The 19,541-nt window shown below is 41.2% G+C and overlaps 1 protein-coding gene and 1 long non-coding RNA gene across 2 annotated transcripts in view; one reads left to right on the top strand and one right to left on the bottom strand.

The window, feature by feature from the left end:
* LOC138831482 (tandem C2 domains nuclear protein) overlaps positions 1 to 164 on the bottom strand; it is a 38,046-nt gene extending 37,882 nt beyond the window's left edge. Inside the window, exon 1 of the mRNA XM_070028540.1 lies at positions 78 to 164. The gene's annotated coding sequence lies outside the window, so the exon portion shown is untranslated. The remainder of the gene's footprint in view (positions 1 to 77) is intronic.
* The window catches only part of LOC138831484 (uncharacterized), a 36,025-nt gene extending 17,410 nt beyond the window's left edge, over positions 1 to 18,615 (top strand). Inside the window, exons 2-3 of the long non-coding RNA XR_011373338.1 lie at positions 11,830 to 11,959; positions 18,558 to 18,615. This is a non-coding gene — a long non-coding RNA (uncharacterized lncRNA). The remainder of the gene's footprint in view (positions 1 to 11,829; positions 11,960 to 18,557) is intronic.
* Positions 18,616 to 19,541: the final 926 nt, after the last annotated feature.

The raw sequence follows: 19,541 nt of genomic DNA, 5'->3' as shown, positions 1-19,541 counted from the left end.
CGAAAGCCCCGCTGTGCCGCCCCGCCGCGCCACCACCCCACGCGCTCAGGCCGCGCCGCCGGACAGCCGCGAGTTACCTGCTTGCTCCAGGTAGTGAACGCTCAGCCTTCGCGGCGGGCGGGAACGCCGCACCCAGCGCGCAACCGCGCCTCGCCCCTCAGGTTCTTCAGCCCCCCTCAGATCCGCCCCGCCCCCGATAGCCCCGCCCCCGATAACCCCGCCCCTCAGGTTCCTCAAACTCCCCTCTGATCGGCCCCGCCCTTGATAGCCCCGCCCCTCGGATCCTCAGATCCCCTCCCCTTCGGTCCGCCCCTCCCCTGGTAGCCCCGCCCCTCAAATTTCTCAGACCCTTATAATCTGCCCCGCCCCCTGGTAGTCCGGCCACGGGACAGCCGGGTCCCTCCAGGTTCTAGTGCCCTCTTAGCTCCGCGCCCAGCACACCACCACCCTGATAGACAGCCTCCACTGTATTTTCCACCCTTCCCCGCCCACTTTCCCCCACCCCAGTGTCCCGGGTAGCCCCAACTCCTCATCCGCGCTGCTTCCGGAGGGAAAGTGGGCGGGGCCTCGCTGGTCCACCTGAAGGGCATTACCGCGGTGTTCTCCTGTCCTGGCTGCTCTCAGTTGCTCTCTGCAGGGAGGTTTAAAAATGAGACAGAGCTTGGGATGTGCTGAGGGAATCACAAGGGAGACTAGAGGTACGAAAGGGGCAAAGGGAAAGCTGTTACCCTGATGAACTTGTCTGGATGTGCAGGAAGAAAACAGTTGTTTTTTTCCTAGAGATGGTCCTGAACCCTTTTTCTTTTTCAAAGTGGAGAAATTACCTTATGTTGTCACTTGACTTTTAGTGTTTTTATTTTTTTTTACGTCTAATTGTAGAGTCTTTCAGACTCAGCACGCGTCTCTTCACTTTTGTTGCTTTATCATTGCTACTAGTGTGTCACCAGTGAGTGTCCTGGAAGGAATATTAAACGTATCCACATCTTCCACATCCATTCTCTGTGGGAATCCCAACTCTGACTAAAGGTTGGCTGGCCCTTTTCTTTTATGCAGCTCCTAGCAGACATCTCAACACCTTACTTGGGCAACAGTTGCATGAATTTCTTTCTTTCTTTCTTTCCTTCTTTCTTTCTTTCTTTCTTTCTTTCTTTCTTTCTTTCTTTCTTTCTTTCCTTCTTTCTTTCTTTCTTTCTTTCTTTCTTTCTTTCTTTCTTTCTTTCTTTCTTTCTTTCTTCCTTCCTTCCTTCCTTCCTTTCTTTCTTTCTTTCTTTCTTTCTTTCTTTCTTTCTTTCTTTCTTTCTTTCTTTCTTGTCAGTTGTGGGGCCTGAACTCTGAGCCTGGGTGCTGTCCCTCAGCTCTTCAGCTCAAGGCTAGCGCTCTACCACTTAAGCCACAGTGCCAATTCCGGCTTTTTCTGCTTATGTGGTGCTGAGGAATCGAATCCAGAGCCTTATACATGCGAGGCAAGCACTCTACCACTGAGCCACCTTCCCAGCCCATGAATTTCTAAATTACCTGATGGTGAATAGCTCAGTTTTTGAAAAGCTGATGGATTTGTTGTAGTGAAGGCTACTGGCTGTCTTCTCAAAATGAGTCTTGCATGCTAGGGCATACAGAGATGATCACAATACTTTGGGGGAAAGAGATACAAAAGGTTGCTTTCCTTAATATTCACAATACACATTCACATTTGACAGGCCTAAGACTCATGCTTTACTTTCCTTAATCTTACCTTTCTCAAACTTAACCACAGAATTTTCTTCTTGCAAAATGTCAGTTACCACCCTTGGACATTAATGTTTCAACAAGCACACTTTAATAAACACTGCTTGAAAGTTCTTACATATTCATCTTCAATAATTTGCCACCAATGTTTGCAAAGTTCTGTATTGTTTACACAAAGCTGTCACATGAATCATCTCATTTAATCCTGATATAGATGGTATCATCTTCATGTTATAACTTTAAAATAATATTACAGTGTATATGTATATGTGTGTGCGTGTGTGTGGAGGGGGGGCAGGCACACGTGCATGTGTGTTGTAATTTAATCCTTCAGTACAGCATATCTTTGGTTAGAAACCTTTCAATTCATATATTAGTTGAAGTTTTGCAAGGACAATACCATCTATTCTTTGCCTATCTTTTTTACTTCCTAGTAGTATCTTATATAGATCATGACACAAAAGTGTCATTCAAATGGGTTGAATGAATGAAGAAAGAATTCATACATAGGTGCTCAATAACTACTGACTGAATTGGGCTAAGTACTTAGTTCCCTAGCTGACCAATTTTAACAATGCTCACTGATGAGAAGTTCTGAGGGCAGGACCTAGAGGAATTATTCCTAGTTGTTGTGTTTCCCATAGTCCATCTAAAACAAGCTTGTTTTAGAAGACTCCTCTCTGTTGACAAGAGGTTTTTGTTTTTTGCAAAACCACAAAATCACTTCCTGTCTTTTCTTTGAATGGGCTTCTTTTCTGCTCTACTCTCATATCAAGGCTATGTTGAGATGAATGAGTGTTATTGTGCCTTTCTTTGCTTGTGTTTAATCTCTTACCATAGAATTATCATTGCAACACTGAACAGTCTTTGTTTGCTTCCTAATGTTATCAATCATATATTATTTGCAGTGAATCTATGGAGAAAAATAGGTATGGCATGAGTTTTGTTTACATTTGACTGTGTATCAATTCTTTCATCCAAGGAAGAAACATCATGTAATCTCCATCTATAATTTCTGTTCATTATTTCTTCACTCATCCCAGTTTTACAAGTGTTTCATGAACCAGCTCAGGGCTCTCCCTCCAGTCTTGACTCCAATTATCCTTTGCCACACATTTGTGACATACTAGACTGATGATTCTCTCCTAAATAGTCAAAATTGTACATATTAGTACATATTAGCATCAACTGGCAATCTCATGTTCATTCAGCTAAAGTATCCTTGTTCTGGAAAATGAAGCCTAAAAGGCCCATTCCTGGCTGAGTCAGGTGCCCTTTTTCAGTGTTCCTGCCACAGTCCACACATATCACTATCATGGAACTGCATGATCATTGTGATTCTTGAGTTGGGGATGTAGCTCAATGGTAGAGTAGCTTGCCTTGAACATTCAAGTTCCTGAGTTTGAATTGCCAATGAGCAGGAATGATTACTTTTACTATGTATATGGCATAGCACACAACAGGTTCAAAGCACTCCAATATTTTCTGAATGAATATAAACATATCTTCAAGGGAATAGATTTTCAGAGTACCTGTAAAATAACTTCATACTCATAGTCATATGAATAGGGTGTGGTAGAGAAATTTCAGCTTTCCTCCAAATAATGTCCTTCCTATTTTCTGCCTTAGAAAAACTTAAAATCAGAATTGTATGAAGATTTATTCATTTATTTCATTTACTTGTTCTGCAAACATTTTTAAGTGCTTGCATTATAACAGATGCAGTCCTAAAAAAAAAAAAAAGTGATGTCTCAATAGTTTCATAGTTGCTCTCCAAATGTCAGTTCCCCTTGCTGGGCATGCAACTGTTTTTTCTCATTCCCTTTGCATCTAGGTAAGTCCAGACAGCTAATTCCAACCAATGGAAATTGAGCAGATATGATTTCACTTCTGGATCTAGACAACTAAAACTAAATGAGCCTTCATTCTAGTCTCTCCCTCTTACCATTCCTTAACCTTAGAGCATTACTGAAGCAAGCGGACCCTTGCTAAAGCTGATACCATAATGAACCTAAATGGAAATCTATGTGTTGGTGATTTCATGAAACAAAGCTCTTCTGATTGACCACTAGCCTTCACTCAGTTGTGACATGAGTAAAAAAAAAAATTACTCTCCCTTTTTAGAGAGGTTTACTTACTGGCATCAGCATTGTCATGAATGATGATATATAGACCGCATAAAACATCTAGAAAATATATGGTCTAGCTAAGCATTGTAGAGAAAACATGGAATATGAAATTTTACCAAAGAAGATATTAAGGTTTGCTGGGCACTAGTAACTCATGCCTGTGATCCTAACTACTCAGGAGGCTGAGCTCTGAGGATCACAGTTCGGAGCCAGTCTGGGAAAGAAAGTCTGTGAGACTTTTATCTCTAATTAAGCACCAAAAAATCCAGAAGTGGAGCTGTTACTTTATTAGTAGAGCACTAACCTTGATCCCAAAAGCTCAGGGACAGTGCCTAGGCTCTGAATTCAAGCCTAGGACTGAAAAAAATATATATTAAGGTGAGGAAAGACAAAGATGGGTATTACGACTGAGATATTGAGTAGATATTAGGGATAGATAGATATTAAGAGTAAGAAAAGACAAAAACAGGCTCTGAAGTCTCTTAAATATCTTTTTAAAGTGTTTGCTCATTAGTCTATAGGACACAGTTAAATAAATAAGGCAATACTCGTAACAGAATGAGTTCCTTTCCCTCCCCCCTCATTTTCTTTCCTGGGTTCCCAGATCCCTAAGGTATTACTAAGATAGTAATGGGAAAATACATGGTCATAGATTCTCCATCAAGAATCCTAATCATAAGCTGGGCACCAGTGGTTCATACCTGTACTTTGTACTACTTAGGAGGCTGAGATCTAAGAGGATCATGGTTCAAAGCCAGCCCAAGCAGGAAAGTCCTATGAGACTCTTATCTCCAATTAATCACAGAAAAAAAGCCAGAAGTGACATTGTGACTCAAGTGGTAGAGTGCTAGCCTTGAGCAAAGCTAGGAACAGTGCCCAGACCCAGAGTTCAAGCCCCAGGACTGGCAAAACAATCATGGTGACCTAATCATCTTAGCATCTTTCCACAAAATCCTTCCCCCACAATTGCCATCCTCCAAACCACACTTACCAACGAAATGGTATAGTACCAAGAGGCTGACAGTTTTACTAGAAGCCTAATTTTAAAAAACAAAACAAAACAAAACTATTCAGCGTCTAGGGTGGCTTCAACGGAAGAAATAATTAAAGAAGGAACCCAGAAACACCAACCAATCAAGAATTCTCCCAGTCACGTCATCATTCTCCAGGCTGAGAAGATGGCTCAAAGAGGGTGCAAGCACATGGAGCAGGTTGTGTGACTACCTCAGGATTCCAGGGCAATGGCCCCAGAACCACTGAAGAGGGAAGCAGGGGAACATCGAAATCTATTTCAGATGAACTCTGTATGGACTGGAAGAAATGACAACCCTGAAGTCCATTCTTCTGGACGCCATGTGAATTTGCTTCAGCTGGAACTGCATTGCCCCAAATTCTTTCTCCCAAAGTTCAACTGGGCAAAAAGAAAAGAGCAATTTGGGGAGGATTTGGAAGGTAAGAGTAAAATACAGCTGTTACTCTCTGAAGATCATCACAATTATATGCAATAGAAGACAGAAACAAAGATGCTGGCAGCTTCTGATCCCTGTATCTAGTACTTCTTTGTAACTTCTGGCTCTATTAACAAGAGGACCTTCCTTAGAGATCACAACTATCTATAGAATTTTCCACAGTTTCCCTTCTGGGTACCACTTCAGCACTTAGATGTGCTTGGCTTCCTCAATTCATTGCAAGTCTGACCCTTGAAGTGTACCTGTAGCAGGTCATCAAGAAGGCTGTCTAGTGACTTTTCTCCAGTTCTTCAGTCCTGGTTCCATACCTTTACATGACTAGTTTCTCCCACAATTCTGCAAGGTATCATTCATATATCAGTAGTATTCTAGTAATTCTGCTCCCTGACTTCCCCAACATTCCTGGTTGCCCCCACTTAACAATTAAGCTGTTTATATCATCCTTCTCTTCCACCATTAAAATGAATTGCTGGGGTTCTATGTAGATACTATAGAAATCTGAACAATAATTGTACCAATCACCCCAAGAGAGAGTGACTGATTGCACACAGCCTTTAAAGTGTGAGCTTACCATTTTAAGCTGAGAAAGTTGGGGAAACCAACTTTCTGCTAACGCTTTAGCAGACTAAGTAAATCTCTGATTTGAAGAAGGCCCTGTCAAGCTACTAGGAAATAGGATACCTGTCTATAAAGACAGAATAAGGAATAGAATTATGGTTGTACCTGAATATTTGTATCTTATGGCAAAATCATTACATCCCATAGGAACAGCCATTTAGGAGGCTGCCAGAAAGTTGCCTGGCAAGATTCATAGAACCAAAATTAGATGCTAGAAGAAATGTTGAGTGTTTAATATTACCAAGTCAACCATAATCAATAATAGCCAGCGGTCATCAATACCAAAGAGACTCACTTGTCATAAGTACAGACATCCTATGTAGTACTATCCCAGACATAACCCTTCTCTCTAGTAAATAGCAGAATTGGCCCCGGACTTCTTTTATCCTTCACTGTATCTATGCCCTTTGCTCTCTCCACTGAAAGAATGGAGTTTTTTCCCCTACTCCTTATTCAAGTTTTAGCCACGTGATTTGCTTTGGTTAAAAAAAATGAAGTGGACTGGCTTCAAAGCCAGCCTGGGCAGGAATCCTAGTCCAGGAGACTCTTATCTCCGATAAACCACTAGAAAACCGGAAGTAGCACTGTGGCTCAAGTAGTAGAACACTTGCCTTGAGCTGAAGAGCGCAGGGACAGCGCCCAAGCCCAGAGTTCAAGTCCCACGACCAACCAAAAAAAAAAAAAAATGAAGTGGAAGTATGATTCTTAGTTCTGGGCTTGGACCTTTAAAAACTTTTGAGTATTTCTGCTTGCTCTCTTAGAGCTTCTATCAATGCTAGAAGATTTGTCTGGGTCAGGAGATGGTCCAAGAAGCTCAAGAGAGCCATGAAGCAGAGCCATAGCCTAGACTAGATCAGCTAATTTCTAGCTAACTAGCAGATACTTGAGAAATAGATCATTATTCTTTTAAGGTATGGTTTTGGGGGGACTATTTGTTACAGAGCACAGTTCCCTGACACATCCTCCAATGATGACTTTCCTACCCCACCAGGTCCCCAGAGTTCCATATCAAATGACCCAGGGTCATAATTCACTAGGGAACATGAATTGGGCTAATGGTGAATTAGAGAATGAAGCTTTTTCACTCTCAGTAAAATTCTACTTGCTATTTGGAAGGGGGGTAGTTATAAAAGTTACCTACTTGTCATAGTAGTAGCAAAAAGCTTTCCTCAGAAAGCTACTTTTGAATGTTAATGATTATAAACACCTCAAAAATCACAATCTAAAATACAATTTGAAGCCTGTCGTTTATAATTTTTCCTTTCAGCAGAGTTTTAGGAAAGCTCCTACGCCCAGCCAAATCCCCAGGCAGTTAAGAAAGCCAAGGCTTTCTTCCTCTTCCTTTAAATCTGTTCCAAATCCATAAGGAAAATTCATGACTAAATGTGGTTGACAATGAACCAAACATCCCAGACATATTTTTAAAGACACTTATGTCTTTGTTAGTTTAAAGGACGCATTGATTTCTGTATGAATTAGAACATGAGGAGGGTCCTCAAAACACTTTATAATCTTGCTTTTTCAGGCATTTCTTCTTTCTCCACCACTCCCAGCCTTGAGCTAGCTTCCCTCTTTCTTTTCCAGCTTACGAGAGGATTGATGGTGTTGGGATAGTTTCTAAAGAAATGTGGGAGGTCTGTAATCCATTTTCTACTTGATGAGGGTTACGTTTACCAGAAGAAATAAACAAAGCAAAGACATTGCCAGCCCAACTGGGCCACAGCTCCATGAAGTGGTTTTTAAAGAGCTATCATATTGCCTTGCAAGGCGACAGTACTTAGAGGACAAGATTGGGGGGCTTTGAGGGCCAGTTAAGCATACTCTTCTATTCCTAAAAAATATCCCTTTAGGAAACAATTTGGCATTCCCAATAAAACGTGAACTTGCTTGGCGGCCTGACCAACTCATCACCACTATTCATCTCATTGTGTAGGCCTGATTAATAACAGTAATTCTTCTGAGAACATAGTGACTACAATGTGGATAGCAAAGGAGCCAAGAGGAGCCAAACAACACCCTTGCCAGACACACGCACATGTACACCCAACTCTCAAACACTGGGAAGTAGAATGAAGCATTTTCTACTTACATTACTGTGAACAGCGTTGAATATTACTTCCTGTGTTCCACCCAAATGTGTACCTAAATGTGTTTTAGATTGGTTGAAAATAGTTGATATTATCTGGGCTGACAATTGTTGCTACATGACAAACCGTCTCCTCTAATCATTCATGTATATGTATTTATTTTTACTCTTGAAACCACCCAGCAAGAATTTGTTGATATTACCATTGTGACTTTATAGATAAGTAACTTTTCCAAGATTACATAGAAGTGATCAAGAAGCTAAGTTTAAGCCCAGGGCTTTGTGTGACTCAAGGGAGCCTACAACTTAAGCACCTTTCTTTAAATCATGTATTCAGTTGATAAACTATAACCTAGGAATCTCTAAGTGGGTGTATTAACAAAGAAAATTATATATATACTACATATACATAAGAGATATACTATATATATATGCATATATAATTGAATACTATTCTGGCCCATTGAAGAATAATGCAATGGCATAGACAAATTTGGAGCACATGTTTAATGAAGTAAACTAAGCACAAAAAGATAATAACTTTATGATCTCACTAATATGTGGAATTAGCAAAAGCTGATCTTATAGAAGGACAGGACAAAGGATGCTTATCAGAGGCTTGCAAGGTTGAGGGAAGGCAAGCTTGGGCAGATGTTAGTCAAAAGATACATATTACCATGAGATGAGGGTGGAGAAAGTCCAGACAGGTGAATACATAGACACAGCGCTGATAGGCATTTTCTAGGGCTAAGCGAAAAGGATGAAGGAGTGGTGAGTTGAAAATGACTGCTAATAATGGCTACAGAATGCCCTTTATGGGTGGTTAAAATGTTTAAAGCTTATCATGCTAACAGTCACACAACTCTGTGAACACACTAAAGCCCACCATATTGTATTATAATGTGAATTCCATCTCAATAAAACTGTCCTTACACTTTAAAACTAAAATCCTAGAACTAAAATAAGTGAAATGCTATAACAGGCATAAGGCTTTATTCTTTTCTGATTTGAAAAGAGGGAAGAAAGTGTGTAATTTCAAACCAGTATTGAATGACTAGTAATAATTATCGGCAACTGTGTGGCAATTGGTGCTGTGATTGAGAGCTGTTCATTTAAGTCATGCTGATACTTATAGCTGAGATGCAATAACTATGTTACTAAGATGCTATCAGTCACAAAGAGTAGAAAACACAATTCAAATGGCCAAAGAATAAGAAATGTTTTCTCTGGTGTGGTAGTTTAACTGATGTCCGCAGTGTTTTGAACTCCTTTTCAACAACTGGACTGTATATAGTCCTTGAACTTTCAGGGCTGGGACATTCAGGCCATGGATCATATAAGGGCCTGGAAAGTATTTGGTATATGACAGGACAGAAATTGTATGTTTCTTATCAACTGTTGTGGCCATTTGCCCTTATTGATCATTTTGTATGGATTTCAAATGATGTTATAAATATCCAAATGGCCCTTGGCTGAAAAATATTCCCCACACCTGGCTCTACCACCCAAGTACAACAGAAATAATCTCATATGATAGCCAAAGTCAGATGGTAAAAGAAGATACAATTTCTACCATATCCTGCCTTGAGGAAGCCTAAGCAGACCAACATTGAAAGGCCCATGTGTGAAAAGGAGTAAGACCATGCTTCTCACATCTGTCTAGTTATGTGAGTGAATCATGATATAATTGCTCTGATCCCACTAACACATTGCAGAACAAATACAAGCCTTCACCTCCAAGCCCTTTTGATTTGATTAACTTAAAAGGAAGTCCAAAAGTAGATCAGGTTTGATTGGTAAGCCCACCATTTATCATTGAATATTTTCCTTCCCTTTTTACTCCTTTGGTATCATGTAGATTTAATCCTCAATCTAATGCTTTTTGTGGTTATAGAATGACTGCTAAGGGCAATCAGTTGTTCCTTCAATTCAGTAAGGAGGATATAATGAATCCCTTCAGATTTCTTTTGAAAAAGTTTTTCTCCAGAAACCAGCATATAGCTCATCGCTCATCTCTTTGATCAGGATTGAGTCATGTGTTCATTCTTGACTCCATACTGGTAAAGAGGATGAAGACTTTGATTAATCAGGTCTGTCACTACAGACAGCATCACAAGTCATGGGATAGATTAGATGCTGAGAAAGTCACTTCACTAATCAAAGCCATTTGAAGAGTAAGTCAGGTAAATGGAAAGACCCTCAGGTTGTGAGCATGGCAGGCATGACAAGTAATTCCACATTTGGGACTAAGTAAGCCAGTAAAGAAGTTCTAGTTTTGTATAAATGGTCTACTTTCAAAGGGTTCATGAATCTGTTCCTTTATCCCCTATCTGGTATTTCCTATTTTATTACCTGTCCCACCTTCGTCAGCCACCTGTGAATTTATACCTAATCCCTAGCAATCATCATTCAAATGGAGGAAATGTACTAGTCAGGTAACTTTATTTCAATTTCCCACGCCTGACATGCATGGAGTAGTGTCGATATTTTAAAAAATATTTTTGCTAGTGAAATAACTAAGGCTTTATGATAATTTCAATCTTTTTGATAGTCCTCCCCAGATATGTCTAATTTTGTGAAAAAGAAAAATCATAGAGAAATCATAGAATAAGCTTTCTAGCTCCAGGAGTTTCTAGACCCTTCCTTCTCATTTTCCTGAGATGACTACAAATCAAGCCTGAAAAATCTACTACTTTGTTGCAGGCATGCTATATACCGAGCCCTTCGATGGTCACCATCTCCTCATATGGGATTTGGACATTTTCTTTTCTTTTTATTACCGGTCCTGGGGCTTGAACTCAGGGTCTGGGCGCTGTCCCTGAGCATTTTTTGCTCATGGCTAGCACTCTACCACTTGAGTCACAGTGCCACTTGCAAGTTTTTCTGTTTATGTGGTACTACTAAGCCACATTTTCAGCCCTAGACATTTTCATTTGACTGAGATTTGCATACATTTTCATTTGCTTTAAATGCTTGCCTCATAATATTTGATTATGGTATTAAACACTGAGGGGAGTGGAGGGGGTTGGATTTAGAGGCAGAAAACTTAAGGTTAAGTTCTAGCTTTAATATTTTTTTATGTGATAGTACAAGGGCCCTCTCAATCTCCTTCCTCCCAAATGGGGATAATAAAACCTTTGCCCTACCAAACTTTCAAGGTCATTATAATGATCAAAACAAGGCCGTCTCCATCTTAGCATTTTTAAGGTCTACCATACAGCGTGGAGCAGTGTGTAGATACTGAACAAATACTTGGTACTCATGGGGGAAGGGAGAACACAAAAGCATTTTATGAAATGTGAATTACCTAATGATGACCACTTTACAACAGTAGAGTGTGTAAAGAAGATAATGTTTACAAGGCACCAGTGACTCACACCTGTAATACTAGCTATTTAGGAGACTGAGATCTGGAGGATTGTAGTTTGAAGCCAGCTTTAAAATAACCAGCAAAAATCCAGGCTGGAGGCATGGCTCAAGTGGTGGGGCACTAGCTGAGTAAACATGAGGTCCTGAGTTCAAACTGTAGTACTGTCCTAGAAAAATTTTTAAAAAACATTATGTTTGAAGGTTATGTCAGTCTTGAGCTGAGGGACAATTTCACATCGTGAGCAGAATTGCTTATAAACAAGCTAAAAGTGAACATAATTTGTGGACAGTATCCTCTAACCTAAACAGCTAGACCTTTTGGATTTTTTTATTTTACCACCAATAAATGACTAGATTAATAGTTTAAAACACCCAATTTCACTCTCCAACCTTTATGACATAATACATGTGTGCTTAACCTTTGCTTCACCAGTGAACCATACAGAAGAAACTTGGCCGGCGTGTTTGAGGAACAATGACAAGTCCAGAGCAACTGAAGCAGGAGATACACACAGAGAGAAGGACCTGATCAGAGAGCAGAGGAACATGGAGTAGAGCTTGGGGTAATGAAATGGCACAGACTATTATAAAGACACTGACCTTTACTTTGAATAGACTGAGATGCCATTGGAGAATTTGGAGTAGAAAATGGCCTGGATTGATTTGACATTGATACAGATCACTCCTGCTAGAGGGTTGAGAATAGACTGCAAGGCACCAAAAGCAGTGGTAGAAACAACTAAGTGATTTATTGTATTCAGACTGAGAGGGGAAAGTATCTGGGAGGAAAGTCATGGCAGTGAAGGTGATGGAAATGGAAGGCCAAACGATACAACAAATACAACAAAACAACAGACTGACTGGCACAGTCAAGTACTAGTAGACGCTCACTGTTATTATGAACTGCATGACTCATTAGTAGGGCCGGATCACTGAATGGTAGACTCGGATGAATGATTATGAACTAGAGACTGGACCTTATGATTAGAAAAAGGAACTGTGCAGACACCGAGTGGCTCATTCCTATAATCTTAGCAACTCAGGAGGCTGAGCTCTCAGGATCCTGGTTTGAAGCCAGCCCTGGAAGGAAAGTTGATGAAGACTCTTATCTCTAATTCACCAGCAAAACGACAGTGTTGGAGTTCAAGTGGTAGGGTAACAGCCTTAGAAAGCTGAGAGATAGCACCCAGGCCCTGAGTCTAATCCCCAGGATCAGCTGAAGAAAAGAAAGAAAGGGAAGGAGGGAAAAAGGGAAGTAGAGGAGAGGAAGGAGGGAAAAAGGGAAGTAGAGGAGAGGAGGAAGATAGGGGAGGCGAGGAGGAGGGGAAAGAGGAAAATGGAAAAAAGAAATTGAGCATTTTTTGTGGGGTAATTGAAGTAGAATTGAATCGAAACTAGAGTTCAGATTCTCACTGAACTCTGTGTTTGAATGTCTTTTAAAATCACACACACACACACACACACACACACACACACACACACATACACATATCTGTGAAACATTTGTTGAAGTGCAGCACGCCTACTTATTAAATATCATTTCTATGGGCTCACATTTTTTGGTTTATAAGCACAAGAGGCCACGAACCCTAGTATCTCAAGCAAATGTGTTAAACATCTGGGTCTGGCATAAGCTTCTCCTGTGGGAGGCATTGTTTGTGCAAACTTTTATTGAATTAAAAAAAAAAAAGGACTGAGTTTCAAAATATTCGTGTAACCTAGTAAGACTATTTCTCCGAAGCCAAAAATCAAAATACAGAGTTCTTTAAACCAATTAATACTAAGGCTAGAAATCTATTCTCAGTGCACAGCCTGGTTTCAAAACCAAAACGAACTTAAATATCCAGTGCTCTAGCTCAAACAGGGTGGTGTCTGGCCTGAAGTAAGTGGATTTTTCTAGGCTTCTGGTGGCTCCTAGATCTCCGTGGTGCGCTTGGCTCATAGCTGCAATTCCAACTCTGCCTCTATCTTCACATGGCTTCTTCCTCTCTCAGTATCTCTATGTGCTCTCTCTCTTCTTATAAGCATACCATTCATGGAGCTTAGGGATTATATACTTCCAGTACGACATCATCTTAATTCAACTCATTATACAGCCAACTCTATTTCCCATGTTCCAGCTGGGCATGAATTTTGGAAGGACGCTGCTCATTTAGTTTTTGTGGAAGTCAAGCAAGAGATGGTAGAGCATGTTAGAATTCACTGGTTAGGGGTCTCAAAGTGAGGGGGGGTGGTAGTGGTGAAGAAATGAATTTTAAAAATTCAAATGAAGTTCAGAATTTGGAATAAAAGGTATCCATGGAAATAAAGTCTCCTCCTCCCCCGCAACCTCCAGTGGGAGTTTTTAGAAATATGGAAGATCTTAGGAATTCCCTGGACCTGAGGTGTCACATGACCTAGATCTCATAGGCTAAAGTTCCAAAACTGACTTCTGGGTTATAAGTAAAAGGCATTTGAAAGAGTGAGGTGAGGAGATAAAAGGACAAGAGGCTGGTGGTTCGGGCCTATAATCCTAGCTACTCAGGAAGCTGAGATCAGAGGATCACAGTTCAAAGCCAGCCTGAGTAAGAAATTCCATGAAGACTTTTATCTCCAATTAACCAGCAAAAAGCCAGAAGCAGAGGTGTGATTCAAGTAGTAGACTACCAGCCTGCAAGCAGAAAAAGCTAATCAAGATCATGAGACCTTGAATTCAAACCTCAGTACTAACACACACACACACACACACACACACACACACACACACACACACACACACACACACACACACAAACTAACAGTTAAGTTTTATTTTCATTTTTCATCTTTTTATTATTAAGTAGTTATACAAAGAGGTTACAATTCCATAAGTCATATTATGAGTACAATGCATCTTGATCAATGTCACCCCTTCCATCATTGTCCCCCATTTTCCTTCTTCCAAACCTACCCTCAGGTTACATAGTTAAATTTTTTTATTGTGAAAATACTGTACAGAGGGGTTACAATTACATGGGCAAGACAATGAGTACATTTCTTATCAAGCATTGTAGCCTCCTCCTTTGTTTCTCCTTCCCATCCCTTCCCAGCCTCCCCCCCACCCCCCCAACAGTTAAGTTTTTTAAAAGAGAACTATGGAGAAAAAGAAAAGCACTATCTCTTTAGGGTCAGGGTTTAGGACCTAGCACTGGCATGTGAAGTAGCACTGGCATGTGAAGTAGCACTGGCATGTGAAGTGTTGAAGCTACATTTCATAAGGAAAGGGAGGTAGAAAGAATGGGAGAGATGGGGGGTGCTTTTGTGGCTCCCAGAGCTGCCCATGCTGTGGCCAGTTGCTCATGATCCTAATTAACTTCAAAGCCCAGAATACCACATGGGAGTCTGTATGCATCACAGTTCTTAAAGTAGAGAGATGGCCATCTGCTCTGCATACAAGACCTCTGAAGCCTTCCTTCCTTTGCCAATGATGTATATTCTGTCTGGACTCTAATGAGTTGCCACATACTTTTGGCCTCTGTGGTTTGTGTTGTCTCTCATGGTGCCAGGGAGTATCTGACTAAATTCTCATGAAAGGACACCAACCTAGATCTAAATTTGTGAGTGTTCTTTGGTAGCAAAGGGCTAGGAGAATCTTATAGATTGAGCAAATAGCTGTCCAATTCCTGGAACAAAAACAGTTAAAATAGCTTTGTGCCAGGCACTGGTGGCTCACACCTATAATCCTAGCTAACTCCAGAGGCTAAGATCTGGGGATCAAGGTTTGAAGGCAGGAAAGTCTGTGAATGGAGAAGTGAATAATCTGTCTTCAACTCCCACCACCCCACACTGAATACATACCCAGGCCTCCAGTTTTCCAATTACAGTGGTCTTCCCAGTGCCCTTGCCACCTACACTTGAACTCAAGGCCATGCTTTAGGTCATAGACAAATAGCAACTCACTGGTGAGAAAGTGGTATCTGCCTGAAAATTACTGCTATAATTTGCATGTGGTTTGAGACAAACCTCCAAAACTCCTCTTGAGAGGCAGTAGGACCTTTAAGAGGAATTGGGTAGGTGAGGGCTTTGCCCTCATGAAGGGATTAATGTGTTTCCACTGGAGTGGATCAGCTATTGCATCAATGCGTGATCATAGAGCAAAGCTGCTCACGTTTTCTGTCTTCTGCACACACCTTCCTACCCTTCAGCTTTGCTACCATGTCCTAGAATAGCAGTCTCTAGATTTCTGTGACAGCAACAGAAAAAAGGGAGTGAGCCAGCTGCTGAGATGTCGGTGGATTTGCTGTCTGTGCAAGCATACTATGTACTGACATGTGGGAATAGTTTGGACAACTAATTCTGCAATCTGAATGTGTGCAGCATGCCAGACTGCCCTCTACAAGGAAAGTTAAGCATTGTTTGTTACTAGCAAAGAGACTGTTGGAGTCTCAGCACTGCCCTGTATTTACAGAGATGCCTAGGAAGACACAGGCACCAGGTCATGCTGCTAGACAGCCTAATGGACTGGGGACAAAGGGAGTGCTGGAAAGACAGAGCAGTGAATTTCTGGGAATGAGTGGGGATAGTCTGGCTCCTGGACAAGGGGTGTTGGAATGAAGGCAGTTGATCTTAGATGAAAGGAGTGACTAAAGATCAGAAAGGGCTGAGAGAGTGCAGTCTCCCTCATGAAGAACAGCAGCTACATGCTCCTACAATTAGTGAAATGAGGCTATCCAATAGCTCTCTAGCCTTAGAACAATGGGAATAATTTATCAAATCTTGATAAGTGGATATCATGAGGATCTTGGTATTAACATCTAATTACAACATATTCATTTTTATATTAATGTTCAAGAATATCCCAAATTCCTGAAACCAATACTGCTAATCGCGGTCTGTTACATGTTGTTCCCCTCTATGAGATTATACCACAAAAAGCAACTCAATATATCATTCCTGGGCTAAAACCTTTCATCTACTTTATGGCTTATTTCTCTGCTAGTTTCTGGCTGAGATTCATGATTAGAAACAATTAGCAAGTCATAGAATCTGACTGGCTGCTGTCATCTCCAGAAAAGCTAGTCAAGTGATAAATCTGTCTTCTATTTTTTCCTTTGTTCTGGAGCTTCTTGGCTATTATATGTGTGTGTGCATGTGTGTATGTATACATGCACATATATACACATATATACATATATATGGTAACTTTTAGTTACCCTGAGGGATTCTGGTGAAGATAGCAACCATCTGTTAAGCAAAGTCATTAAGAAATTTGAGCCCAAAAATATTAACACAAAGAAAAATCTGTGTATCTCTTGGTGATTGGTGAGCACTGACCAATTCCAAACTATTGAAGAGCTCTATTAAGTGTTTGCTCTACAAGAGGAAAGAAAATAGTGCATTTCAGAGTACATGCACACCAAATCAAAAAGAAATGTTCTACCTCATATGTTTTTGTATTTCCTCTAAATGTATTTAATAGTTCTAAGCAGAAGGATCTTACTCTAAATTTCAAACATGTCTATGAATGTTCATAAGAAATTCGGTGATATAAAATAGATCTCTGAAAATTATTAAAATCAAACTAAGCTGGCACTGGTGTCCTGTGCCTGTAATCCTAACTACTCAGAAAGCTGTGATCTGAGGACTGAGATTCAAAGCCAGCCCAGGCAGAAAAGTCTATGAGACTCTTATCTCCACTTAACCAGGAAAAAGCCAAAACTGGCAGTATGGAACAAGAGGTAGCGCACCAGCTTAGAGTGAAAAAGCCAGAAAGAGCTCAAGGCCCTAAGTTCAAGCCCCGTACCAACCAACACACACAACCAACACAACACACACACACACACACACACACACACACACACACACACACACACACACACACACACACACAGAGATCTAACTTAAATTACTATACTGTGCTGCTATTTTCCTTCAGATGTTGCATAAGTCCTTGGAGAAATGTGTTATCAGTGGATTGTCTGCCTGATTCATCTTTCTGACTCCAACAACTAGCGCAAGCAAACTTGATTCCCAAGTATTCCCTTAAGACAAAGACCTTTAACAAACAGGATTTCAACTGGGCTAGAGGGAACACCAAAGAATAATTGCTCCTTTGTCATGGCATCTCTCTCTCTCTCCCTCTCTTTTTCCTCTCCCTCCCCCTCTTTCTCCCCCTCCCCCCTTCTTTCTCTGGGTGACCTTTTTGGCTCAGGAGGAACAATTTGTGCACATTACACTTAACACCCAGGCCACAAAAATACATTTAAAACCACTAAAAAAAATGAAGTAATCAGACCTACTTAAATGCTTTCACCATCTGGGTAAATAACACCCCAAGGGCCAAGGCTGTTACCTAAGAAAATTTTCTAAGTGTGTTACCCAAGTCTGAGAGGCAACAGGTACGTGGATTTTGTGCCAATTAGAAGTGTTATGATTGGCACACAGCTGTGAAACTCTAAAATTATAGTTTAATGGAAATGCTGGCTGTCATCCCCAAAGTACATTTCAAGGAATCACAAAACTTAGAAAGAGCTGAATGGAAGTTTTCATCTGTGTGGAACTCACAGATTACGTGATAGCACAAAGACTTTTGCAGGTGCCCAGCTCTTACTCCACAGCCTCTTTCACCATACCCCATTCATCCTTGACAAGCTCAAGTCCAGATCCTCGATGAGGGTCAGCACAGCCAACACAGAGATAATAGGGTCCCCTAAAAGCCAGGTTGCTGGGATCCATGTTGAAGCACAATGCTGGAATTCAGACAGCAGTCTTCTTCCCAGCCTTGTTTAAAAAAAAAAAGAACACACACACACACACACACACACACACACACACACACACACACACACACACACACACACACACACACACACACACACACACACACACACACACACACACACATCCAACCATTCCCAAGTGAATGGTTGGATAAGTGAAGCAAAAGGCACTGGGTTCTGAAAACCTCTGGAACTCTTTCCCAAATGTTTTGGGTTTGGCCTCACAGTACACACTTTGCCCCAGGCCATTCTTCCCTTAATTTTTAGGCCCAAGTGTATTTGAAGGTAAATTGATCCCACATGCTTCTGATTCATTTACACTGAACTCATCAGCTCATGTTTTGAAAGAGCAATCCTGGTCCAAGAAGCTCTCTGAGCCTGCTTTTATGAAATTTCTTTGTGTCTTTTTTTTCTTTCTTCTTAGAAGCAGGAAGCTACATTTGGACATATGCAAGTCAAATGCAAGCCCCAGGGTCTTGAGTTTGATTCCAAATGTGGCACCTCAGAAACCAATGGATCCTGACGCCACCAACACAGAGCTTCTGGACCTTCTTTGTAAGAAGTGAAAGGAAACTTGACCTTGTACTGTGTGCAACCCACATCCACTGTTCTGGCTACATGGTTAGTGCAGAGCTCACAGAAGCCTTACCCTGCCTGGAACACCTAAAGTCTCCCTGCACAGGGGGGTGCCCCAGGCTGGCAGGTGCCTATCAGCCTTTTCTCCCAAAGGAGGCTGCATTGGTAAGTCTGAAGGAATTCATCCTTTCTCTGTGAGCTTCAGATTTGGGACACCTGTTTGCATGTGTTTAGTTTTTGATAGAGAAAAAAAGCAACGAACGAGAACTGAGGGTCTGGTGTGAGGGAGAAAAAGGCAGGCTGCAGCTACGCAGATGTTGCAGTGACTAAGGACCCACAAACTGTCTTCTAACCCTGAGGTCTGAAGCACAACACCTGCCACTGTGGGGGCTTTAATAAAGACGCTGCCACTGGGTAGGATGGGAGCATCCATAAATGGATCCTACGGACTCAGCCTCAACTCCTCAAAGAACCCATGGCTCCTGGGCTGGATCAGGAAGGCAGTAGCCCCAACCTTGTTCTCCAGCCTGTGACTTGTGCTAATGCTCTTAGCAACTCTCTGTGCATCTAAAGCTTTTGAAGGAGGAAAATCCCAAGTTCCTGATAAGGTAAAGGATGTGGACCCTTGTAGGGAACTACAAAGATGGGGAGGGCAAGGTGGCTAGGGCCACATCTGTCCATCTCTCTCTAGGTTTTTTTAGTGCCAGTACTGGGGCTTGAACTCAGGGCCTTGGTGCTGTCCCTAAGCTTTTTTTTTGTTGTTCAAGGCCAGCACTCTCCCACCTGAGCCACAGTACCATTTCATTTTCTGGCTTTTTTAAAATATTTTTTT

This window comes from Dipodomys merriami, unplaced genomic scaffold (assembly GCF_024711535.1).
Source record: "Dipodomys merriami isolate MVZ:Mamm:240054 unplaced genomic scaffold, mDipMer1.0.p SCAF_198, whole genome shotgun sequence".
In the NCBI taxonomy this organism is placed as follows: Eukaryota; Metazoa; Chordata; class Mammalia; order Rodentia; family Heteromyidae; genus Dipodomys; species Dipodomys merriami.
The sequence above is the reverse complement of the archived record's forward strand: the minus strand, read 5'-3'. Positions and strand labels throughout refer to the sequence as shown.